General features: G+C 36.6%; 1 protein-coding gene across 7 annotated transcripts in view; it reads right to left on the bottom strand.

The window, feature by feature from the left end:
• Positions 1-14,389, bottom strand: part of Cep83 (centrosomal protein 83) — a 114,241-nt gene that overhangs the window by 74,333 nt on the left and 25,519 nt on the right. For 3 of the 7 annotated variants that reach the window (XM_031350390.1, XM_031350393.1, XM_031350396.1), the window contains exon 2: positions 6,081-6,113. The exons of 2 other annotated variants lie outside the window; for them this stretch is intronic. The gene's annotated coding sequence lies outside the window, so the exon portion shown is untranslated. Of the gene's footprint in view, positions 1-1,034; positions 1,088-6,080; positions 6,114-14,389 lie in introns of all 7 variants that reach the window. 2 more of the 7 variants (XM_031350391.1, XM_031350395.1) reach the window with 2 other exon arrangements.

The raw sequence follows: 14,389 nt of genomic DNA, 5'->3' as shown, positions 1-14,389 counted from the left end.
GACAGATCATGGAAACAGAAACTAAACAAAGACACAGTGAGACTAACAGAAGTTATGAAACGGATGGACTTAACAGCTATCTATAGAACTTTTTATCCCCCCCAAAAAAGGATATACCTTCTTCTCAGTACATCATGGTACTTTCTCCAAAACTGACTGTATAATTGATCACAAATCAGGCCTCCATTCCTTGCATCCTATCAGATTACCATAGACTAAGGCTGCTCCTCAATAACAACATAAACAATAGAAAGCCCACATACACGTGGAAGCTTAACAACACTCTACTCAATGATAACTTGGTCAAGGAAGAAATAAAGAAAGAAATTAAAGCCTTTCTAGAGTTTAATGAAAATGAAGCCACAACATACCCAAATTTATGGGACACAATGAAAGCAGTCCTAAGAGGAAAACTAATAGCTTTAGGTGCCTCCAAAAAGAAACGGGAGAGAGCATACACCAGCAATTTGACAGCATAGCTGAAAGCTATAGAACAAAAAGAAGCAAATTCACCCAAGAGGAGTCAAAGGAAGGAAATACTCAAACTCAGAGCTGAAATGAACCAAATGGAAACAAAAAGAACTATACAAAGAATCAACCAAACCAGGAGATGGTTTTTTGAGAAAATCAACAAAGTAGATAAACCCTTAGCCAGACTAACAAGAGGGCTCAGAGACAGTATCCTAATTAACAAGATTAGAAATGAAAAAGGAGACATAACAACATACACTGAGGACATCCAAAAAATCATGAGATACTACTACAAAAGCCTATACTCAACAAAACTAGAAAACCTGGATGAAATGGACAATTTTCTAGACAGATACCAGGTACCAAAATTAAATCAAGATCACATAAACGATCTAAACAGTCCCATATCTGCTAATGAAATAGAAACAGCCATTAATAGTCCCTCAACCAAAAAAACCCCAGGACCAAATGGGTTTAGTGCAGAGTTTTATCAGACCTTCAAAAAAGACCTAATTCCAATACTCCTCAAATTATTCCACAAAATAGAAACAGAGGATACTCACCTAATTCATTCTATGAAGCCACAATTACTCTTATACCTAAACCACACAAAGACCTAACAAAGAAAGAAAACTTCAGATTAATTTCCCTTATGAATATCGATGCAAAAATTCTCAATAAAATTCTTGCAAACAGAATCTAAGAACACATCAAAATGATCATCCATCATGATCAAGTAGGCTTCATCCCAGGGATGCAGGTATGTGGGTTCATTTCTGGGTCTTCAATTCTACTCCATTGCCCTACCTGCCTGTCACTGTGTCAATACCATGCAGTTTTTTATCACATTTGCTCTGTAGTAAAGCTTAAGGTCCAGGATGGTGATTCCACCAGAGGTTCTTTTATTGTTGAAAATAGTTTTCACTATCCTGGGTTTTTTGTTATTCCAGATGAACTTACAAATTGCTCTAAGTCTGTTCAATATTCGGAAATCTATCAACGTAATTCACTATATAAACAAACTCAAAGAAAAAAAACATATGATCATCTCATTAGATGCTGAAAAAGCATTTGACAAAATCCTATATCCCTTCATGATAAAAGTCTTGGAAAGATCAGGAATTCAAGGCCCATACTTAAACATAGTAAAAGCAATATACAGCAAACCAGTAGCCAACATCAAAATAAATGGAGAGAAACTTGAAGCAATCCCACTAAAATCAGGGACTAGACAAGGCTGCCCACTCTCTCCCTACCTATTCAATATTGTACTTGAAGTCCTAGCCAGAGCAATTAGACAACAAAAGGAGATCAAAGGCATACGACTTTGGAAAGGAAGAAGTCAAATTATCTCTATTTGTTGATGATACGATAGTATATTTACATGACCCCAAAAGTTCCACCAGAGAGCTCCTAAACCTGATAAACAACTTCAGCAAAGTAGCTGGATATAAAATTAACTCAGGCAAATTTGTGTCCTTCCTCTACACAAAAGATAAACAGGCTGAGATAGAAATTAGGGAAACAACACCATTCACAATAGTCACAAATAATATAAAATACCTTGGTGTGACTCTAACTAAGCAAGTAAAAGATCTATTTGACAAGAGCTTCAAGTCTCTGAAGAAGGAAATTGAAGATCTCAGAAGATGGAAAGATCTCCCATGCTTGTGAATCCACAGGATTAATATAGTAAAAATGGTCATTTTGCTGAAAGCAATCTACAGATTCAATGCAATCCCCACCAAAATTCCAACTCAATTCTTCATAGACTTAGAAAGAGCAATTTGCAAGTTCATCTGGAATAACAAAAAATACAGAATAGTGAAAACTATTTTCAACAATAAAAGAACCTCTGGTGGAATCACCATCCTAGACCTTAAGCTTTATTACAGAGCAAATGTGATAAAAACTGCATGGTATTGATACAGTGACAGGCAGGTAGATCAAAGGAGTAGAATTGAAGACCCAGAAATGAACCCACATACCTATGGTCACTTAATCTTTGACTAAGGAGCTAAGTGGGAAAAAAAGACAGCTTTTTCAACATATGGTGCTGGCTCAACTGGGGGTTAGCGTGTAGAAGGCAAATTAATCCATTCTTATCTCCTTGTACAAAGCTCAAGTCCAAGTGGATCAAGGACCTCCACATAAAACCAGATAAACTGAAATTAATAGAGGAGAAAGTGCGGAACAGCCTCAAGCACATGGGGACAGGAGAAAAATTCCTGAACAGAACACCAATAGCTTACGCTCTAAGATCAAGAATTGACAAATGGGACCTCATAAAATTGTAAAGCTTCTGTAAGGCAAAAGACACTGTCAATAGGACAAAACAGCAACTAACAAATTGGGAAAAGATCTTTACCAATCCTATATCTGATAGAGGGCTAATATCTAATATGTACAAAGAGCTCAAGAAGTTAGACTCCACAGAGCCAAATAACCCTATTAAAAAATGGGGTACAGAGCTAAATAAAGAATTCTCAATTGATGAACACCGAATGGCTGAGAAGCACCTAAAGAAATGTTCAACATTCTTAGTCATCAGGGAAATGCAAATCAAAACAACCCTGAGATTCCACCTCACACCAGTCAGAATGGCTAGGATAACAGGTGACAGCTGGGCAGTGGTGGCACATGCCTTTAATCCCAGCACTTGGGAGGCAGAGGCAGGCGGATTTCTGAGTTCAAGGCCAGCCTGGTCTACAGAGTGAGTTCCAGGACAGCCAGGGCTACACAGAGAAACCCTGTCTCAAAAAACCAAACCAAACCAAAACAAAAACAAAAACAAAAACAAAAAACACCTCAGGGGACAACAGTTGCTGGAGAGGTTGTGGAGAAAGAGGAACACTCCCTTCATTGCTGGTGGGATTGCAAGCTGGAAATCAGTTTGGTGGTTCCTCCGGAAATTGGACATAATTCTACCAGAGGACCCAGCTATACCACTCCTGGGCATATGCCCAGAAGATACTCCAACATGTAATAAGGACACATGCTCCACTATGTTCATCACAGCCTTATTTATAATATCCAGAAGCTGAAAAGAACCCAGATGTCCTTCAACAGAGGAATGGATATAGAAAATGTGGTAAATTTACACAATGGAGTACTACTCAGCTATTAAAAACAATGAATTTATGAAATTCTTAGGAAAATGGATAGATCTGGAGAATATCATCCTGAGTGAGGTAACCCAATCACAAAAGAACACACATGGTATGCACTCTCTGATAAATGGATATTAGCCCAGAAGATCGGAATACACAAAGTACAAGCCACAAACCATGAGAAACTCAAGAAGAAGGAAGACCAAAGTATGAATATTTCATTCCTTCTTAAAAGGGGGAACAAAATACCCATGAAAGGATTTGCAGAGACAAACTATGGAGCAGAGACTGAAGGAAGGACAATCCAGAGACTGCTCCACCTGGGAATCCTTCCCATATTCAGTCATCAAATCCAGACACTATTGTGGATGCCAGCAAGTGCTGGCTGACAGGAGCCTGATACAGCTCTCTCCTGAGAGGCTCTGACAGTACCTGATTAATACAGAAAGAAGTAGAGGCTCACAGCCATCCATTGGACTGAGTACAGGGTCCCCAATGAAGGAGCTAGAGAAAGGGCTCAAAGAGCTAAAGGGTTTGCAGCCCCTTAGGACAAACAACAATATGAACTAACTAGTACCCTCAGAGCTCCCAGAGACTAAACCACCAACCAAAGAGTACACATGGTAGGACTCATGGCTCCAGCAGCATTATGTAGCAGAGGATGGCCAACCCGGCCATCAATGGGAGGAGGAGCCCTTGGCCCTGTGAAGGTTTTATGTCCCAGTGTAGGGGAATGCCAGGGCCAGGAAGCGGAAGAGGGTGAGTTGGTAAGCAGGGGGAGTGGGGAGGGAACAGGGGGTGTTTGTTGGTTTGTTTGTTTTCTTTTGGGTTTTGTTTTGTTTTTTTGGGTTTTTTTAATTTTTTTCTTTTTTTTCAGAGGGAAAACTGGGAAAGGAGATATCATATGACATGTAAATAAAGAAAATATCTAATAAAAAAAAAAAAAGAACCAGCTGAGCAAATCTAGCTGAGCAAAGAGGCTCACATCTTTAATCTCAGCATTCAGGAAGTAAAAGCAGCAGGATCACTGTAAGTTCAAGGCCAGCCTGATCTATATAGTGAGTTCCAAGAGAGTAGAGGCTACAGACAGACCCTGCCCCATACTCCCCCAACCAAAAAAAGAAAAAGAAAAAAAGAAACCACATTCTAGCACCAAATAACAACAAATTAAAAAGAATAGTAATCATACAGTTCTTAAACCAGGAAGGAATTTTACAAATAATCAACAAGAGAAAGATAGCTGGACAATTTGGAAATTAAGCACACCTCTAAATAGTATGTAGGTAAGAGACTCTGGAAGATAGACCATTCTCACAAAATTAAACATACTCCTTCTTATAAGATATACTAATCATTCCCTGTATTTAGTCAAATGATTAAAACCATACTTCATATTTTGAAAAAAAAAAAAACTGTATATACATCTTCATAGCACCTTTATTTTTAATTGCCAAAATCAGGAAGTAAATAAGGATGTTCTTCTAAGAGTGAATGGATAAAATTTAGCTTCAATACACAAACTCAGCACTAATAAGGAATAAGTTAAGAAGCTATAAGGAAAAAAAAATGGAGAAACCATAAATGCATAGTGCTAAGTGAAACTGACCCAGTCTGAAAAGAGTTTCTGTAAAGTTCCAACTATTTAACATTCAGGGAGTGGGATCAGAGACATTAAAATGATTAGTAGTTGTCAAGAGTGAGGAAGGACTGGGAGTATGCAGAAGAATTTTAAAGTAGTAAAACTTGTCTATGATACTATGATGGCAGATACATGCTTACAAACAATTGGCAAAATGGACAGAACACTATTAGAACAAGAGCGAACCTTAAAGTAAATCTGGGACTTTGGTTAGTAATGATGTGCCAAGGTAGGCTTATTTAGTTGTACTGCCAATAGAAGTTGTACGTGTAGAAAGATGAAGTATGTGGAAGACCTCTGTACTTTTAATTAATTTTACTATTCACCAAAAACATCTCTAAAAAATAGTTTAGTGAGCTAGGCATGGTGGTACACACCTTTAACCCCAACACACAGGAGACAGAGACAGGCAGATCTCTGAGTTTGAAGCAAGTCTGATCAGTACAATGAGTTCCAAGCCAGCCAGGACTACATATTGAGAATCTATATCTAAATAAATAGTTAAATAATTTTTTTTTTATTTTTTTTTTTTTTATTTTCGAGACAGGGTTTCTCTGTGTAGCCCTGGCTGTCCTGGAACTCACTCTGTAGCCCAGGCTGGCCTCGAACTCAGAAATCCACCTGCCTCTGCCTCCCAAGTGCTGGGATTAAAGGCGTGCGCCACCACCGCCCGGCTAATAATTTTTAAAGACAGCTTAATAAAAGAGAACTGGGGATAAGGAATATATGACAGAAATCATGTATAGTCCAGGAGCCTAAAATATTCCCTATTTCTTCATCTTTTATAATAAAAGGCTCCAAAATTCTTCTCTAGTATATGACCATTAAAAATGTTACATGGAAAATTTTAAAGAACTTACCTGAAATAGGGTTTTACAACTTCAGCATTACTGCTGTAAAAAAAAGAATACAATTTTTGGTTGTTGGGGACTGTCATGTATATATAGTATCTAGCAACATTCTAATCTCCATCTACTAGATATTCAATAGTACCTGGCTCAGTTATGTATAGCCTACCACTTCTACCCCTGACCCCTATCCATTAATAATGAATGGCCTAAGAAGAGAAGTAGAAAAACAGACATTGTAAGACAGGAGATTTAAACCAATTGTACTAACATATGCAAAATAATGTTTGAAATAAAGACAACTTTAAAAAAATGTAATTCAACCATATGTTCCTTTATATGAATTTTTTTGTTTAACCATAAGGGCAAGAAAAGTTGGAAGAAAAGGGAAAAAAGATATTGCAAGCATTAATCAAAAGATAGATGATAAATCTGTATTATCAGGTAATACAGATTTTATTTATTTTATTACCAATTTTAAAATCCCCTCCCTCCAAAAAAAAAGCAAACAAAACAGTAATAGAAATAATGAGGGACCTTCATAATGATAAGGATTAAATGCACCAGAGAGAGGTGGTCATTTTAAATTTAAATACATTTATTATGGCCACTAATACATAAATAAGCAGAGCTTGACAGAACCATAAGGAAAAACAGACAAATGTATAATCATAGGGAGAAAATGCAACCACAATTCTTGGTGAATAACAGATCAAGCACATTCTTTGGACTGTTAGGATGGGGAAATGTAGGGATAGTTATTATGTGCATCTGCCAAACTCTATAGTGAAAATACTAACAAACCCTTTTCTAAGGTAGTTGTGCCATTTTCTATTCAGCCAACAGCATATGAGAGCAAGTTCTGCTTCCTTACAATTTTGCCAACAGTTGGGGGTACAAATCTAATTTTAGCCATTTTAGGGAATATAAAGTGTTATCTCATTGTAGTTTTAATCTGAAGTTCCCTTAAGTACTTTTTTACATATTTAATAGCCTATCATAAATCTTTTAAATCTATGAAAGGATCTTTGTTTTAAGAACAAAGTAAAAAATAAATGGTAAAATGAGCCCTAGCTAAGTATATTTTAGGAGGTAAAAGCCCAAATTTAAAATTTAAAATTTAAAATTTCTCAGTATATTAATGGCTTACAAAAGCACACATTTCCCATTCATTTGCAAATACTAACTTCATTTCGAAAAAATCCTTTCTCATCACTCTATATCTGATCTAGTGAATTCACTATAAAAGCAGGAAAGTGAGTCAGTAATCCCAGCATGCAGGTGGCTGAGGTGGAACATCATATCACCATGAGTCCAGACTGGAAACCTGCCTAAGCAACACTCTGAAACTCTCTCAAAAGAAGAAAAAAGTTCAGTCATGTATTACTTCTACAAGGAAGTACTAACTCTACCAAATATTTAATTTTCTGAATACTAGATTATTAGTAAATTTAAAATGTAGTTTCACTTCCTCCTTGGCAAGGAACATCTATGCATACAGTCTCAACACCTATAACAACCAGAAACCTATATTAAGATTGTAAAACCACGAAGTAAACAAATGGTACGGCCCCCCATTCAATGTCAATTTAGTTAGTTCGTTTTTCTGATCTGTGCTCTGAAGCTGTGGCTTCCAGACTGTTTGTGAACCGAATGCTAGTTCCTCAAAAGTTATCTAATGTCTGGATGCTATGAATATGTAAGGAAATATTCAAACAGGATAAACTAGCCCTAAATTATACAGGTAGATCTTAAATATAATCACATTGATTCAGAGTAACCTTAAACTCAGAGATCTGCCTGCCTCTGCCTTCCTAGTGCTGGGATTAAAGGTGTACACCACCACCACTGGCTAATCATGTCCCTTTAAGAGAAGGAAAGAGGATGTTTCAGGCTGCAGAAAATGAAATAAAGGCTAGTCATATAACAAGAAATGTCTGGAGCCATAAAAGCTGAAAGAGGCAAAGAAAAGATTCTCACCTAGGGTTCTGGCAACAATCTCATTTTATAGATTTGGTCTCTAAAACCAAAAAGAAATAAAATCTGGAGTATTTTTAATAGAGTAAATTGCATAACAAGTACAAGTTGTTACCACTCTAGTTAGCTGCATGAACCTGGGAGAGTGAAGCCTAAAAATGTGGCCTACTAAAGTCTCATGCAATAGCCATAGTCAAGGTATCAGACAATTTATATTCTGAGGGTTAGACAAAGTCTTTAAGAGCAAAGTTGAGCAAGTTTGTATACAAACTTGAGTTGTATACAAGCTGTATACGGCCACAAGAGCCAGGTCACATGAGTTCAGTCTGTACACACTCACAAGAACAACTCATGTTTGGAAACATTTTGAATACTGGATAAGACGATGGGTAAACCCACTCCTATTTATTACACCTGGGAGGAACACAGAAGCACATTCCAAAAACAACCTATGCTATCGAGAAAGAAAGGTTATAAGACATTATTCTTGTTCACTTGGAGTTTTCTCGCAAGCTCTCAAAATCTCTTCATACAACTTTATTCATGGACTGTGTTCCAACACAGATCACTAAAATACCAACTTCCTATTTATTCCTAATTTTTTTTATCAAAACTCAAAATCTGTACTATAATTTTAAATTGATTAGTCATATATCTTTAATTTCAACCAATGACTCAGATACCTATCCATTTTTAGACACTCAAAACAGACACACATACATGCACAGGCATCTATAATAAAGAGTTTATCAACCAAATATATCCATAATGCAAATTTTTAAAGTACATAATTCAGAAGCTAAAGAGAGGGTTCAGCAATTAAGATCACACACTGCAAGTTGTCTTTACACAAGACCCAGATTCAGCTTCCAGGACTCACATGTTGGCTAACAAACATCTCCAACTCCAGGTACAGGAAAACAAATGCCCTCTTCTGACCTCTGCAGGCACCATACTCATAGTTCACATAAATACATGCAGGCAACATTCATACACATAAAATTAAGATTCTTTAAAAGATTCTTATAAAGTAAGCATGTAATTTAAGCCATAACAAGAAAAAGTAAAGCACCTTAGTGATCCTCTTAGTGATTTAGTATCTATAGGATGTCTCTGAAAGGCAGCCAGTTCTACTAACACCAACTTTTAACCAAACATTTCCTTGTACCTTCTTTACAACTATAACAATGACATAAGCATATGTGCACACGTGCATACACCCCCCCACACACACACACGTCCTTGTGACCACTTTTGACTGACCCCAGATCTATAGACCTACATATTACATCTTCTACAAAGGCATTCAATTTTTTAAAGCAGAGAATAGTACAATGTCTGCCGGAAAGTGTGGCAATTTAAGACATTCAAAAAGCACAGCTGCTGATGCTTATGGAAAGCTTCCAAATACATTTCATTAGAAAACACATGCTCTATGTCTTTGAACATTTCAAAACAATACTTTAAATATTTCATTCCACCAAAGTGAGTGTTGTTTCTGTTGTTTTTCAAAATATTAAAAAAAAAGTCTAGTGATAACCTTTCTCAGGCATTTACTTCACTTATAAACAAAAATTAGAAATTTATTCAAAATCCAAAGACGGCTCTGCACTAGGTACTCCACAGGCTGTTGGCTAGCCATCCCATGTTTTGTAAAGCAAATAAATGTCACATTTTGACACTTTGCCAGAAGCTGAAGTGCAGCTGGGAGCAGGCCCTTCAGAGCCTGCCCTGGCAACAGGCCAAGCTCAATAGTTATGATTTAGAGAAAAACAGGGGAAGTCAGGGAAGGAGGAAGTAAGAAGATATGAGTTTGATGGTTAGCAGTCACCCACCAAACACTAAATCATGTTACCATTTTCTTACAATCACACTTTCTACTGCTGTACAACTTAACTCTGGTAAATTTCTAGTAAGATACTGTAACCAGCCAACTTCAAAAGCTTATTTATAATAAATTATAAATCTAACATTGTGATTTAAAATGCAAAGATGACTCTTAACAAAATCATACTTCAAATTCATTTCAAGGTTTCTCAGTATAGGCTATGTGACATATAACATGGAAATTTATGAGCCAGTAGCACCTTTGGTGTGTATATTACAGTTTGTTCTGTTAGAGTTACACCACATACACAAAACATTACCAATGATCCAATGTATCCTGAAATACATTCTTTAAGTAAATCCTAATGTAATTTTATCTGAGCTATACAACATAGTTTGAAAACTTTACAATGAAAAATTTATATTTGTACTGAAATTGACATAAACATTTTTTAGAACTGTCAAAAGTATTTTAAAAAATATAGCCATAAAATTTATAGCCATAAATGATGTAAAAGTCATCTTCAATAAAAGGTGAGCTAAAACAAAGAAACTGTTTACCTTTTTAAAAAACACATTAATCAAGCAGTACTTATTTAATGACTTACCACATGTACTGACTAGTCTACTTATAATAAAAGTTTGAGGAATATAGCAAAATATGCAGACTATCAACTCAAGCCAGCTCCTCAGCAAGGAAGAGCTGGCCCATAGTCACAGACTACAGATTAATTTTTAAGTGCCTATTTTATGCCAGACATTTTGTTGGGTAAAGATAAAATTAAAAGAACACTTAGTTCTCATGGAAGTGATAGCAGTCAGTGAAGCAAACATGCGAGCTACAGTTCAGATGTCAAATGTCCCCAAAGGTAATTATGTTAAAGGACCTTCCGGGGCAAAAGTACTGAGAGGTACAAAGTCCTTTGCTTAGTCCCAGACCACGAGGCTGGAACACAAAGACTGACAACTGTTCCTTTATATTCTTATGGGAGTCCTTAGGTCATCAGGGGCATGCTGCTATAGAGGATTATACAATTCCAGGCCCTTCTCTCCTTGACTTCTTAGACACAACATTTCCTACATCACTCACTACCCATCACTGCCATTGGACAAAGGTCTAAGTAGATCTGCCCAACTGTAGCCTAGAAACTCCAAACTACAACCCAAAATAAAGCTTTTTCTTTGAAAGCTAACTATCTCTTGTTGGTTTGTTTGTTTTTTTTAAATCAAGATAGGAAGCTAACAAATATACATGTCATGGTTTCTTTATTGATATGACCCCCATGATGAAGGCAACTTATAGAAGAGTTTATTGGGGTTTACAATTGCAGAGGGTGAGTCCATGACAATCATGGCAGTGAGTATGGCAGCAGACAGGCAGGCACAAAACTGAAACAGTAGCTATGAACTCACAGCCTTAGCCAAAAGTAGGAGGCAAAGAAAGCTAAATGGGAATGATGAGGGCTTTTCAAACCTCAGAGTCCGAGCCCCAGTAACACACCTCTTTAACAAGACCATACCTCTTAACCTTGCCCAAACAGTTCTACCAACTGGGAACCATATATTTAAACATATGAGGGTCTGAGGGCCATTCTCATTCAAACCATCACAAAACATTAACAGCAACTGCAGACTAACCAAGATGAAAAATATATACCATCAAATCATCTTTGGACTGTTAAAACTTTGCCATTTGCATATGTTGGCTTTTCAAAACATTAATTCAGAGAGCCTTAAAATAATAAACATATTTGTAGGTAGTATGAAGGTGGAGAGGGCAGTTATCAGAGACTCCCCAAAATAATTCAAAACTAAAACCAAGGTGGAGATGAAAAAAAAAAAATCAAGGTACAAAACACAGAAATGAAAAGACAAACATCAGTGTGGCTGGTGCCTGGACAGATAGGGCAAAGCCTTAAGGATTATCTGCAGAGGATCAGTTTGTTGTTGATTATTAAAGAGTCAACAGAAGATTTTAAGCTATAAATAGATGAGGGAACTCAAGGTAGGTTCAGATTTGTACTCCTGAAAAAATTAATTAGGAAAGATATTTCCGCAAGTGGAAGTAGTTCCAAATTAAGGAACTAGACAGAATAAAAGAGAAAGAACACAAATGTACAGAAAAATGATGAAGGCCTGACCTGTGGTAACAGCAACAAGCAGTTGAGAAAATAGCCTTGAATGTAGAGACAGAGGAAAAGGAGCTTACAGAAACTGGCATCCTTTTCTTCAAGAAAATAAAATCTTGTTTTAATGTTAAGAGATTGAAGTAGAAACTTAAGGGTTCTTTGGAAAGTCAGTTGTATCATATGGTGTTTTGCTAAAGCAAACCACCATGGAGGAGTTTTGCTGAAGCAGACACAGGTGAAAGGATGTTTTGCTAAAGCAAGCACACGAAAGGACAAGCAATAAAGGATTCTTTGCTAATGACACATGTATTGGTCCACCTTACATGTACTGTTGAGCTCCATTTGTTATGACTCCATATCAAGAAATTTCAAGAAAACACATCAAGAAATTTCAAAATTCAAGAAAACACATCAAGAAATTTCCTACGGCTTCTTGTCACTTCCTCAGACTTGGGCCAATTGGCAGAGTGATGTCAACTGATACAGACTCACACGGAGTTTTGCTAAAGTAAGACTAGTGGAGGAACCAGGATGTTTGGAGGGAGTATAAATAGGACTCAACAGACAGTGACTGGGGCTTAGCTTGCTTGCATAGCTTGCTTTGCAACACTTTTGGTCTCTCATATTCACTTCCCTGAGAGAGTATGGCAAAGAACTTCTCCTGGTGACCCTCCTGGTGGTCCTGGCCCCTCCTGCTGACTCATGCCAATTCTGTTGAGGCCTGGCTGTCTCTGCTAGGTCATGCCACTGCTGATGATTTGTGTTTGCTATCCCAACACTACGAAACTGGACCACTGGTATATTCATGAAGTGTTTGCAAGTGGATTAAGCTGCCACTGTTGGCTTGTGACCTGAACTGCTGATTACCTGACAGTGAACAGGATCTGCTCCAAAGAACAATTTCTAAACAGATCCACTTCCCCAGTATGCTAATAACCTTTCTTTCCCACTACCTCTGGTGGGTGGTGGGCTAGAAGGGAGGTTAAAGCATTTAAGAACTATCATTAAAAGTAAGTCATTAAAAATTTTAAGCCTAAAAGAGATGGCAGAATTAGTAAAGTGCTTCCCAGAAACAGGAGAACCTGAGTCCAGACAGCCTGCCCTCACACAAAAAGCTGGGAGTGGTAGCATTTGCTATAATCTCAGACCTGGGGAGGCTGAGACAGGATTATTCCTGGGGTTTGCTGACCAGCCAGCCCAGTGAATTAATGAGCTTCAAGTTGTAAGACTCTGCTTCAAAATAAGGACACCTGATGTCAATCTCTAACCACCAGATAGATGTGCATAAACATATGCACATGCATACTTACCTCTTGGACACACAACACACATACCTACTCAACACACACACATATAAAAAATACTAAAAAATGAGTGAGTGAAAAAATTCAATCATAATAAGTTTTGAAAAATCATTTGGTTAACTATAAATACCACCACAGTAAAGTACTCAGGATCCATCTTTCTTCCAAAAGAATTTCCTAAGAAGAATAAACTCTAAAGCTGGCTCTGTTAGGAACCAAGACTTGAAAATGTGGATTTTGTTCCTTAAATGTCCACCTGCTGCTGTTCCTCCTTACTCTTTCCTTCAAACAAACCATCTCTATAGCAACACACTCTTCAGAAATTTGTGGGTGGAAAACATATGTTTGTGCAAAAATGTAACAACCCAAGAACATAAGCTACTTTATTTGTCCTTTTCTTACCAAAAAACAAACAAGTATATGTCTTAAAATCTAAAAATTAGTAAATAGGTATGAAACAAAATATTTTTTTAAAACAAAGAAATATAAAAACTGTACAACTGACATTACACATGTTTAAAAGGAAATTCTTTTTATAGGTTACAATGACACCTTGTGGTAAAACTTTTCAAATTATACAAATTTTACAACAGAAATATAAGGATGGTTTAGAACTGAGGTGGTTTAGCCATAGACAATAATCCATTTGGAAAATTGAAAGGCAAAAACTCTAAAGAAGTCTTAATATAAGGCAAATATAGTAGGTACTTTATAATGCTATAAATGCAAAACACTGCACTTGCAACAGTATTAGCAGAATTAAATTTTTTTTAAAAGTTTCATTGCATTATGATGAGAAACGTTACATGATTTAAATTTATCTGAATTTGTTAACATTTAAAAATATATTTTAAGTAAATAGAATTAAATCAATTTCTTCTTTCCCTTCAATAACTACAATATCTTGTCATATTCTTTAAAATTTATAAAATATTATAACAATAAAAATGAGTATTATAAAAGTTATTTGATATAAAACAACAATCAATTTAACAGTCTTATGTAGATGCTTGTTATACTGGCTGGTTTTGTGTGTCAACTTGACACAGGCTGGAGTTATCACAGAAAAGGGAGCTTCAGTTGG

This window comes from Mastomys coucha, unplaced genomic scaffold (assembly GCF_008632895.1).
Source record: "Mastomys coucha isolate ucsf_1 unplaced genomic scaffold, UCSF_Mcou_1 pScaffold4, whole genome shotgun sequence".
Taxonomy (NCBI): domain Eukaryota; kingdom Metazoa; phylum Chordata; class Mammalia; order Rodentia; family Muridae; genus Mastomys; species Mastomys coucha.
This window is presented reverse-complemented; position numbering and strand designations above follow the sequence as displayed.